The sequence below is a fragment of the Cajanus cajan genome, chromosome 10, assembly GCF_000230855.2.
Source record: "Cajanus cajan strain Asha chromosome 10, NIPB_CcT2T_4, whole genome shotgun sequence".
In the NCBI taxonomy this organism is placed as follows: domain Eukaryota; kingdom Viridiplantae; phylum Streptophyta; class Magnoliopsida; order Fabales; family Fabaceae; genus Cajanus; species Cajanus cajan.
This window is the reverse complement of record NC_138526.1, coordinates 18,296,132-18,309,248: the sequence shown is the minus strand read 5'-3', so window position 1 is coordinate 18,309,248 and position 13,117 is coordinate 18,296,132. Positions and strand designations below refer to the sequence as shown.

Genomic DNA, 13,117 nt, shown 5'->3' with positions numbered 1-13,117 from the left:
TCGAGAAGGATCTTGATTCCTCTTCGTTCTTTGATCTTTAACAGGGTTGTATCCTAACCCTTGTTTCCCCGGATTGTCCTTGATAATAGGTAGCTCCGGGATTCCTTGGGAGTACTTGCCCAATCCTTGTCCTGGCAAGTATCCGTTCTTTGTGAGCATATGGGCTACCTTCTTTATTTCTCGGGGAAACGTTTCAACATTGGCAATTTCCAATGCTTGGAAGGCGGTTTCTAAAGCTTCCTCTGCTGCATCCACATAAGGTATGTTGGATGGCTTACTGATGAGTATGTCATCTTCAGCTTGTACAGTCACCAGTTTGTCATCCACTATGAACTTGACTTTCTGGTGGAGCGTAGAGGGTACAGCTTTTGCATCATGAATCCAAGGTCGGCCAAGGAGACAGCTGTATGCAGGAGTAATATCCATCACTTGGAATTCGACGTTGAAGATGGTGGGTCCAATTTGGATTGGAAGATTGACTTCTCCCACCACTTCTCTTTTAGAACCGTCGAAGGCTCGAACGATCATGTTGCTCGGGCGCATTTGGACTCCCTTGATTGCCACTTGATCGAGAGTTCTTTTAGGCATCACGTTCAAGGAAGATCCATTATCTACCAAGACTTTAGCGATGTGATACTCCTTGCACTTTACAGAGATGTGCAAGGGCTTGTTGTGGTTCGGTCCCTCAGCGGGGATCTCTTCATCGGTGAAAGTGAGGTGATCATTAGCCGTGATGTGACTAACAATCCCCTCAAACTTGTCTTGGGAGATAGTGTGCGACACATATGCCTCGTTCAAGACTTTCAACAGAGCTTGCCGATGCGGTTCGGAGCTTAGGATCAACGACAACAGCGTAATCTTTGCTGGCGTCCTATGAAGTTGATCCACGATGGAGTACTCGCTCTGTCGGATAAACTTTAACAGCTCGTCTGTCTCCTCCTCGGATTCTTTTTCCTCGGTTTTCTTTTCTTCTTTTTCTTTATTCTTGGGGGTTTTAGCATGAAGATCTTCGGGAGTGTAGATCCTGCCACTCCTAGTCATGCCCCCAAGTCCAGCGATGTTAGAGATATCGCTGTCGGCAGAAGAATGGATGTCATATATCCATGGCACAGCCTTATTCGATTCGTAGGGAAAAGGCCTTAGAGCGATGATCCTTAACGGTGTTGGACCTTCCCCTTTGTTCGTCTTGATTACCAACAACGGAGTTGACGTGTGTTCGCTTGGCGCGGTTGTTGGCTTACACTTGATAACGAATGGCGTGCGATCCATCTTGAACATACGCATCGATTATTTCTTTCTTTTATTAATATTTATTAATGGAATACTAGGAGAGATGTATGAATGACTCCTAGATCTCTCCATGATCTATATGCATGATATGAGATGATGACGATGAATATGCATGCATAGTGTTTATTCAACTAAGCATTATCATGTTTTTAGGATGTTCCTAAGATGATGCATGATATTGCTTGGTTTGGATAAATAACCCCTTTTTTTTTTTTTCTTTGGTTATTTTGTATCTTTTTTGTATTTTTGGGTGAAAAGGGAAACTACCTATATGAATGTGATGAAGGTAGATGTTAACACCATGCAAAGGAAGATTCTTATTCCTATTTATTTTTTATTTTTTTTTTAAAAAAGGAATGTTGTATGTTTAAAGAAATGCAATGTATGCTCAAACAATGTCACATAAACAATGCACAAACAATTCACTCATCCACGAACAGTCACGAGCGAATCACGAGGTAGGGGTATCCTGCAGAAAAGTGCATATTCAAGGTAGGTTCTAACTGTTCTCACCAGTCCAAGGCCCCCAAGGTGCCCCCATTATAGGGACCCAATTCCTCTCGTCGTAGGTCGATGGAAAGTTCCAACGCACCGTCGGACTCAAGTTCATGGTTATCACCTTGAGTGATGTTTTCCGACAACGGTCTGCGGGCACCTATAGACCCATTCGACAACCGGCCGTACTAACATCCACTCCCTATGGTTAATCACTCATGCCCCCGGGTATAGAGGGAACTGTTGTGTGCAAAGGTTTGTGTGCAATTTTTATTTCAAACAATTGCGGAAAGTTAAACATACAACAGTTATTTAAAGCCATATAATAAAACATATTATAATACAAGCGAGGGGTAATGAAGTAATTTTAACTATTATTTGTTACAATTAATCTGTCACTAAATGGGACTGACTCTCGAGGCTTCCCCAGTGGAGTCGCCATCTGTCGCCACCGGCCCGGAACGGGCTTTCGGCATTCGCGAGGGATGGTTGGACTCTTTTATTTGTTTAAAAATATGGATTGCTAGAATGACTTATTCTCGAACTGAGACCTTGTCAAACGAGCAATTTTATTAAAAGGCTCACCAATCCATGTTTTTCCCAAGCGGGACCCTCCATGGATTAGCGGTTTTCATAAAAAAGAAGGGTTCATGGAGTCGCCACCAATGTTTTACTCAAAACATTAGAAAAAGAAGTTTAAGGCAATCGATTCAAAAATCGACTTCGGCCATGACAACCAGAGTCGGGTAAGGGAGTCGGTTACGCGTGGGGAAGGTGTTAGCACCCCACAGCGCCCCTTTCGGGTTCCCTATGACAGATTATTTCTAAAAAATAATAGTGCGAAATTACTAAATTACCCCTATTTATTCTAAACAATTATAACTTAACTATCTACATGATGACAGTTAAATATACACACAGAAAGCAATAAAAGGAAGGACTTAAGAAGAAACCTTTGAAGCGTGCTTTTATATTCAAGTAAAACTGGGAAGCTTTTTGGCGTTCCCTCGCTCTACAAGCCTGCTCGCTCTCTCCTATAAAATTTTGACTATGGAAATCCGGAGGATTTCCCTTCGACTAGGTTCGAATCTCCAAGCTAAGTGCTCGGAATTCCAGAACTTCGTCGGATCGACTCCCAGAGAGATTTCTAGGGCAGAACACTGCTCAAAAACCCCAGAATACTCAAGGAGGGAGTCAAAACCGTGTGTAGAAGTGTGGTAGGACGTCCAAATGGCCTCCTATATATAGGAATGGGGTTCAGTACGGCCCCTGGGTTCAATACGGTCCGTATTGCAATTTTGCACTTCAGTACGGCCCGTATTGAATTCAGTACGGCCGTATTGAGGCGCCGACACTTGCCGACACTTCAATGCGGCCGTATTGATTCAATACGGCCCGTATTGTAGTGCAAAACATGCAATACGGCCGTACTGAATGCAATACGGGCCGTATTGGTTGCAGTACAGGCCGTATTGGTTCAGTACGGGCCGTATTGGTTCAGTACGGGCCGTATTGTAGTACAAAATGTGCAGTACGGCCGTACTGAACTCCAAGGAGGCCGTATTGAGCTCTAAACCTCCCACTTTCTTATTTTTTGCTACTCTAAGACCTCTAAACCTACAGATAGTCATCCTATGGTCTTCTGGGAGTCCTTCTGGCTGACTTTCCTTTGATCTTTGAGAGTCTTCGAGTCTTATTTCCGTCCCGGACAATTTTAGGGGTCTACAAGAAGAAGCCAAAGGCCCTCCCTCTACACGAAATCTTCTGAAGCGCCACATCCAAGCAAGTGGAGGACTAGCTCTACAGTTAGATGACCTAAGCCTCTCTAAGGGGCAACCTTCTTCTTTTTCTTTGTGTACGAATCACGAACTTGGGGCATGCCCGGGCCCTCAAGCTACATTAAATGGGCACGTGTAAATTGACAATTCTATTTTAATGCCATACACTTTTCTACTTCATTTCTCTTCTCCCTTTTCTCTACTCTAAGCCTCGTCAACAAACCCTAAATGAACAAGTACATTTGAAATAAGGACGTCATTAGAAACAATGGCTTTATACAAAAAAAATATAAAGATCAATCAAACTTGGCATGACTTGTGGATAAAAGCCCAAATGAAATCAGTGCAAGGGGCATCCCCCTCTAATGGAGTAATGAAAGATGATCACAAATGCTGCAAAGACAACGGCCCGGCAGGAAACCCACTAAGGGGGCTGCGCAAAAGTTAGGGCAAGATCTGCTAGGCAACCCACAATTAACAAGGGTAGCCTAGGCAAAAGTAAGGATCAAAAGAAGATGTCCGCTAGGGAACACATCTCAAGTAACCTAGGCAAAAGTCAGGACAAAGCAGCATCCAGAGCTGAAAACTGAAAGGCGGCTCGAGAAGATCATTTAATCAATATGAAATCCCAAGTCATGGCTTAACTCTAAAGGAAATAATAAGCTAACGCGGAAAATGATTTCCTCACTTTGAATGTACTTGTGCATCACCCTAAACCACTAGCCTACCTTGACCAGCCATTCTTCTATAAACCATTTTTGAAAAAAATCCTTTCTACCAAAACTTTTACAAAAAATATATATATATCCTCTTCCTTTCTTTCCTCTTGACCTATATGGCATTAAGATAAATTTGAGAGATACACGGAGTATGCACAGTGAACACTCACAAGGAAAAGATGGAGGTGTCCTAGAACAGAGTCTAGGTACACCTAATCTAAGGGCTAACATATCATATTCGGTACAAGCGAGAGGGCTGAACTACACAAACCTTAGGTTAAAGAAGCAACACTGAATTCGACAAGGCTAAAGGATAACAATCCATGTCATAGATCAATGCGCATAGATTAATTTCTTGAAAGTAAAAATAAATTTGCATTTTGAGCATTAGCATAGAAGCATCATTACATAACATGCATATGGCACAAGCGTGCACAAAAGGGTATAAGTTTTATAAAAAAAAAAATCTCCAATCCATTCCTGCTTCGCATTTTCTTTTGCATTCTTGCATTCTTTGTGTGTGTTATCCATCCCTTGTCGGAGGAATCAAGAGGCCGAAGCACTCGTAAAAAAGATCAACAACTAGACAATGCCTTAAAGCCAAGGTCATGTCAAAAAGCATAGCCCCAACAAGGGCATTCCATACAAGTGGTTTCATATAGCCACCAAGAAACAAAACACATGTCAACAGAAAGACGGGATAGAACCGGACGAGGAAGAATAATCAAGTCCACAAGCATGAAGAGGCTATCACGCCCTACTCCTCAATTGAAAGAAGGATGATTCAAGAGAATGCCAAGACTAGGAATGGTCTCCTTACCAAAGCCAGGAGTGGCTTCCAAAATAATACTTGTCAATAAATATTAAGCAAATAACATCATCATGGGATGGGATCCCTCCACCAATGATGATAACAAAAGATAAAACAGAAAAACGCAAGCTTCATACATGATGAAAAAGCCGAAGCATTTATAAAAATAGTAGAAAAAGGCAAGCTTCAAATTTGAAAAAGCCGAAGCTAAGAAAACAAAATTTAGAAAAAAAAACCTATTACAAGAAGGCGCCTGGAGAGGCATCACAATACTCACATGGCAGGGGCAACACTAGAATCTCTGTCAACCATCTACTCCTTTGCCCACCAACACAAGGGCACCACTTATCAACAATCCTCGTCAAGGGGAAACCACATTATCAACACCAGCAGACGGCCTGGAGAGGCTATGAAAATACTACGGCCTGGAGAGGCTATGAAAATACTGCGGCCTGGAGAGGCTATGAAAATACTACGGCCTGGAGAGGCTTTGAAAATACTACGGCCTGAAGAGGCTTCGAAAATACTACGGCCTGAAGAGGCTTCGAAAATACTACGGCTTGAAGAGGCTTCGAAAAATACTACGGCCTGAAGGGGCTTCGAAAATACTACGGCCTGAAGAGGCTACGAAAATACTACGTCCTGAAGAGGCTATAAAAATACTACGGCTTGTAGAGGCTACGAAAATACTACGGCCTGCAGAGGCTACGAAAATACTACGGCCTGCAGAGGCTACGAAAATACTACGGCCTGAAGAGGCTATGAAAATACTAGGGTCTGGAGAGGCTATGAAAATACTCCCTCTTAAACAAGCTACAAATAAAGGGACACACCATCACAAGAAGAACAATGGAGCATCTACTCGAAGACTGAAGATCAGGTGTACAGTTCGTTAGCCTTGTTACCCAATAGAGTATGCAACCAACACTCAACTGCTCTGAAGGGCGACGATACGAGCAAATACACCTATCCAAGGGAAGCAACGTAGAAGCATCACACAAAGAGACAAAGAGAAGACCCGGACGAAATGTCTACGTCTTTACTTGCCTTTGGAAAAGCAACACACAGCTATTCCAAAGGACAAGTAAAGAGGGGCAGCTGTAGACACCCAATTTCATCCGGGGGGCATACAAACAAAGAAATGGACATCTATTATCAAGGAAAGGAGCTCCCAATCATGGAAATATCAAGACATGACATCAGGAGGCTAAAAGCCCAAAAAAAGCTAGTTTTAGTAGCCTGGAACGGGCTGTTCCAAAACTGGAACGGGCCGTTCCAAAATCGGAACGGCCGTTCCAAATTTGGAACGGGCCGTTCCAGGCTCTTTAAAGAAGGCTAAAACACACGTTTGGAACGGGCCATTCCCAGATTGGAATGGGCCGTTCCAAATAACAAAAAAAGGCTTGAATTTTTCATTTGAAACGAGCCGTTCCAGAATGACCTTTATGTGTTAAACGCGCCTCCGGAACGGGCCGTTTCGATTTCAAAACGGCCCGTTCCAATACACTAAATTAACACATAACGGCCAGATCCAGAACGAGCCGTTCTGGACCCTGTCTGAAGCCTATAAATAGGAATCTCGGCCACATTTCTGAGGACCTCCAAAAATTTCGTCCAAAGCTCCATAGAGCTCGAAATTTCTCCCTTTTTTCTCTCTCTCCTATTGTACTTCTTGAGTTTTGTGAGGCTTATTGTAGTGTGAAAGGTTGCCACAAAGCACCTAAAACCTCCATAGTTGAAGATCCAATAAAGCTTGTTACGAGGTATTACTCATCAATCTCTTGTTTTATCTTTCTCTTCTTTTATTTTACATTGTTATAATAAAAATAATCATGTAGATATTTTAGAGTCAATTGTTTAATTTAAATTTCAAGCATGTAAATAGTCATCAATAAAAGGGGATTTAATATTTATATTATTATTATTTATAATGTTAACTTCGTCATAGGGTACCGATTAAGGGCGTTGTAGGGGTGCTTAATACCTTCCCTACACGTAACCGATCCCCGAACCTAATTCTGGTTATCAAGGCCATTATTGGACTTTTAAAAACCTTTTCTTTTTCCAATGTTTTGAGTAAAATATTGGTGGCGACTCCATGAACCTATTTTCAAAACCATTAATTAAGGATAAGTCTGGTGTCCGGGCATTCCTTAATTGATGAGACTTTTAAAAGGATGTCTAAACCATTAGCCGCAAGATCGGAAATTTTCGGGTTGCGACAATGCTGCACAGCAACATACCTAGGCACTTTCATTCATGAATACATCATTGGTGACCCTCAGGCATACCTTGTTAGCTTGTTACATCACTGGTGACCCTAAGGCACACCTTGTTAGCTTGTTATATCACTGGTGATCCTAAGGTACACCTTGATAGTTTGTTACATCACTGGTGACCCTAAGGTACACCTTATTAGCTTGTTACATCACTGGTGACCCTAAGGTACACCTAAAATATCTCAGTACATCACTGGTATGCGGCATAAGCGACACACCTGGAGTTATATATGTATATGATGCATGTCATACATTCTTTATTTTATTGACTCAACATTTGACTTATTACAGAATTTCATTTATTACCTCATGTCATCATTTTTCATATTCTCATAATCATAGCTTATCTTAATAGTCCATTCTTATGTCTCATGTCATTTGTTCAAATTTTACATAGGCATGTCATAATTATTCCTCATAGGGTTCGTACAGGAATCCACAGAGCATTTTAGTTCATATTAAAATTCAAAATAACCACATATTCATTCATCATCTCCAACAAGGAACACAACAGAGTAATCAAAAAGTAAAACAGAACACATTCATGTTCCTAGAAACATACATCAGGCAAGGGATTGGGGGCCAATCCGACTACCCAACAATTATTCTCACACCCCCGAGCGAGGTTTCTCACTCTTCCCCTTACCTCGATAAGCAATAGTTGAAAATGGAGCAGAACCTTGCTAACCTCCTTCTCTGGATTCCCTCTTTCTTTCTTTTTCTTTCTCTCTCTCTTTCTTTCTCTTTTTCTTTCTCTTTCTCTTTCTCTCTCTTTATCTTTCTCTCTCTAAGTTTTCACCTTAGTCAGTTATAATTTTTCACAGCCCCTCCCTGCTATTTATAGGCATTCAGGGGTGGCCGGAACAACCCGTTCTCAAACTAGAACGGTCCATTCTGGACCCATCCCGTCATATGCAAAATTTACAACTAGAACAGCCCGTTCTCAAATTCAAAACGGCCCATTTTCAAAATCAGAATGGTCCATTCTCAAAGTCAGAACGACCCGTTCTGGGGTTCATTTTAACACACATTGACCGGAACGACCCATTTCTAACTTGGATTTTAGGCCATTTTATTTGCCTGGAACGGCCCGTTCCACTTTTTGGAACGCCCATTCTGCTTATGGGAACGGCCCGTTCTGCTTTTTGGAACGACCCATTTTGGGCCTAAAAAATAAAATAAAATAAAATTTCATATAAAAATTAATTTTTTATAAATATTTAAATTTTTAAAAATCTCTAAAATGTTATATAAAATCCCCTTAATGAAATAAGCTCCATAAATATAAAATAATAATAATTAACTATGTAGAAGATTCGGGATGTTAAAGTATGCACTAAGGAATAATGATCATACATCATCTAATAGCTCATTCATGCATAACCTTCATTCTCTGCCACCTTGAAGGTTTATTCAGAATGTGGAAACAACTTGCCATCATGTGGCCAAGGTAGTTGACAATTTGCAGCAAAGTTTAAATCGTGAATATCAAGCTCGCATAATTTCACATTAACCTGAAGATAATTTTTTTATGCCATCAACATGTTTAAAAAGATAAGGTATAACATAGTTTAGATTTTCTAGAATTTTAAATTCAAGATCTATTAGTTATATTTCAACGGTGTATTACCATAATCATTTTCTATATAAAAAATAAAATAAAAAAGCCTCATTGGAATTACACATACACTACCATGTCTATACACAAACCTCGAGTTTCATATTTATGTATGGGAATATTGTCGCAGATTGATTATTTGGAACAATAAAGTAAAACAGATGAATATCAATAACATCAATATTTTTCTTTACAGCTTATAACACCCAACAATTTATATATATATATAAAGCAAATGATACTGAGTATTTGATTCTGACTCTGTTAAGTGTTTAGGGATGGATGCTCTAAATGATACTGAGTCTTTTATCCCGAATGGGTGTTTCAAGCTCTTCCCTCTTACATAGCCAAAGTGAAACCCATTCGACCGACCGCGAAGGAAGATGAATCTTCCAAAATGGAGACCCTAGAGAGATTGAGAGAGAGAGACGTACCAGCCATGGTGAGGGAGCTGCTCAGAGGGAGAAAGCAACATGCGTAACGGTGCGACTAGCTGGTGCGGTCCCTTGGAGGCTGGAGTGGTGCGATTGCGGTGCGACTGCGGGATTTCTGATTCACTCTCAACTTTAAAGTTTAACCCTAACTCCCAAATGTATATGGGCACTCGTAGTCATAACTCATAAGCCAGCCTTAACAACATTAATTTTGAAATGTTAAATTTTTTTAAAATAATTAAACCGGGGACGGGTATTAAATCAGGTTCGGGGATGGGGACGGGTACGGGGACGGTAAGTATATATTCATACCCGTACCTGTACCCGTACCAAATTTAATATATCCGGTTTTACCTGTACCCATACCCGTATCCTGTCAAATCAAGTATCTCCCGTCAAAGTCGGGACGGGTTCGAGTATTACTCACGGGTACGAGTTTATTTGCCATCCTTATATAGGAAGACATTCTTAGGTTTAAGATTAGGCTACACTCACTTGAATGTTTTAGGCTAAGATAATTGCTAGGTTCCTTGGTGTTTCTCTCTCTGAGAATTCTTTGGTGACATTCCCTTTACCAGAATATTTTGCGTCCACCGTGGGCATAGGTAAAGTTGTATCCTTGGCCACACCTTGGTTGACAGAGTTGAGTGATGGTTCACAATGACAAGGCTACTAAGGATTAAGCTTGTTGGGTCCAACATTAATGGTTTTGATGGTTCTACCACCAATAGAGTAAATGATGCAAGGACTGCAAACGACTATCCTATGTTGTAGGAAATAATGGAAGCCATGGAGGTTCTACAACAAGATGGTAAGGAAGCACAATGGAGAGTATAGGAAGAAGGAAGATTATGGAGGGAGGATCTCAAGGCCAAAGGGAACAACCCCACTCTCCAAGAGATGAGGGCTACAATGGAGGCCTTTCAAAGGGATAATGAAGAGGCCCAAAAATGAGCAGAAGAGGCAGAAACAGTTTGCCAAAAAGATTAAGAAGTAATGTAAAGGAAAAATGAGGAGTACAAGAGAAAAGAAAAGGAAATCCAAGGGAGTGTGCGAGCGCAAGTCACGACCTTACTTCGAGGAAGTAAGGATAGAGGAGTAGAGTTTCTGAGGGCCTTTCAACCATTCTTGGAAGCAATTGAAAATGAAGAAGTACCATCACATTTGAAGGTATCAAGGATCCCATTGTTCAATGGATCTTAAGATTTGAATGAATACATGATGACCCATCATGCTCATATATTAATCAGTGGGTGATTTGATGCTACTTATTTCAAGCTCTTCGTGGGAACTCTTACAACAATCGCCTTAAAGTGGTTTAGCCATTTAATAGATAGGTCGGTAATTAACTAGCTTTGAGGGTTTATCACATTTGTTTCTTACTCAATTTATAGCTAATATGGATAAGCTCTCGACAATGGCCAGAATTTTTTATATTCGAGAGAGACCCAAGGAAACTTTAAAGGAGTACTTAGGCAACTTCAATAAGATGACAATGAAGGTTGTCAAGCCTAACGGTGTCATGTTCATCATGACATTTAGCGAGGGTTTGCGATCAAGAGAATTTTCACAATCCCTTGTCAAAGATGCCACAGAAAGCATGGTAGAGGTGTGAGCCCAAGAAACTAACCACATTGAGGTAGAAGAGAATGATGCTCAAAAGAAAGAAGTCGAGAAAAGGGAAAGGGGGAGCTCTCAACAAACAGCAGGGAATCAAAACTTGAAGCCATGTAATGATTGGGTTAAAAGAGAAAGGGCCAAACAACCAAGATAAGGAAACTACTAGGCTACTGTTTAATATGAGGATACAACCGAATTTGAAGAAATGTGGAATCTGACCCTGTTAAATTCCTTCAGACGTCTGATTTTAAAATATGACAAGGTATCTCATCATTTGAATTTCCCTACCTATAGTAATCGATCTTTAAGACTGAGTAGAAAGAGTTAGTGTAAATTTTATAGGATTAATGGTCAAGATACTGAGGATTGCTATTTACTCATCAAGAAAATGGAAAGGTTGGTCAAGGATGGATATGTGAGAAGAAAGGATCAAAACAAAAAGAAGTAAAGACCACAGGAAAAGTGAGATTCAACTAGTGGATCGAGTTATAGTTGAATGGAAAAGGAGCACGAGCAACAAATATTAGGAGATTTTAACACTATCCTAGGAGGATTTGTGAGGGGAGGATCAACATCAACTACTAGGAGTATGTTAAGTTAGTTTTTACAACATACATGGTGTAGGAGAGGGGACCCATGAAAACAATCACCTTTTCATATGTGGATTTCAAGGGAGTAATTCCCCACGAAGACTATATGGTCATTATTAATGTCACTATGATTTACAAAAATGTAAAGAAAGTACTAATGGATCAGAGGAGGTCTGTAGACGTTTTGTTTTGGCAAACTTTTATAGGTGTGGAAATCCTAATGGCTTGTGTCCAACCTTTTGATGGAGTACTTGTTGACTTCACAAGAGAAGAGGTGGAAATAAAGGATTGTGTCAAGCTAAATACAACCTTTGGGGTAAAGAGATTGAAAAAATCTATGATGGTAAGATACTTAATGGTGAATTTACCTTATTCTTATAACCTATTATTTGGTCAACTTTTTTTAAATAGGTTAAAAGCAATGGTGTCCACACCTCACCTAAAGATGAAATACTCGTTGATGATGGGGGTGTCAGTATAGTGGGGATCAATGAAAAAGTGTTTCGGAAATGTGTCAAGGACAACATGAGAAAGAAACGAATGCTAAAAGTAGTTAGGTCTCCATTTCAGGTATAATCCATAGACCTCGATCCAAGAAAGCATCATCTCGATATGAGGCCTCAGCTAATGGAGGATGTGAAAGATATTTCTCTTAGAATCAAGAAAATGGTAAATTAGTACCACCCATTCATCCAACGGTTGAGGCAAATCTTGTTGTTATGTTAAAAAGGAGTGTCAAAGCATTTGCGCGACATCCCTTTGATATGCCTAGAATCGATCCCAATTTCCTTTGTCATCAGTTACAAGTTAACCCAAAAGTAAAACATGTGGTGCAGAAATGTAGAAAGTTTAGAGAAGAGAAGCATGACATTATTCGTGAGTAAGTGCAGAAGCTAGTGGTAGTAAAACATATTAGAGAGATACAATACCCATCTTGGCTTGCCAATGTGGTGATGATCAAGAAATGAAATGGTAAGTGGCTAATGTGCACAAATTTCACTAATCTAAATAAGGCTTGTCGAAATGATGTGTATCTTTTACCAAACATCGATTGTTTAATAAATGGAGCTTCGAGTTACAAGTTATTGATTTTCATGGACACTTACTTAGGCTATAATCAAATTACTTGATGGAGGACCATCCTTGGAGCTACATGTGGAACCCATCACTAGGTCCATGACTAGGAGAGTGGTCCATGACTAGGAGAGTGGAAAAGGATAGGGGAGCTAACATTCCTAAAGACATACTCCTCATGATTATAGAGTATTGATCATTCTCCTCAGCCTTGTTAGTATAGGATTTATTTTTATTCCTACTTTATCCTATCTTTAATTTCCTATTTTACCCTTGTATTTTAGGTATCTTAGACATATGATTTATTTTACTTGTATTTCTCATTTTACCCTTGTATTTTTGGGGTGCCTTAGATATATGATTTATTTTTACTTGTATTTCCTATTTTATCCTTGTATTTTGGGGTGCC

General features: G+C 40.2%; 1 protein-coding gene across 1 annotated transcript in view; it reads left to right on the top strand.

Moving 5' to 3' along the window:
* The window catches only part of LOC145952263 (uncharacterized), a 29,113-nt gene extending 19,685 nt beyond the window's left edge, over positions 1–9,428 (top strand). Inside the window, exon 3 of the transcript XR_014429942.1 lies at positions 9,267–9,428. The gene's annotated coding sequence lies outside the window, so the exon portion shown is untranslated. The remainder of the gene's footprint in view (positions 1–9,266) is intronic.
* Positions 9,429–13,117: the final 3,689 nt, after the last annotated feature.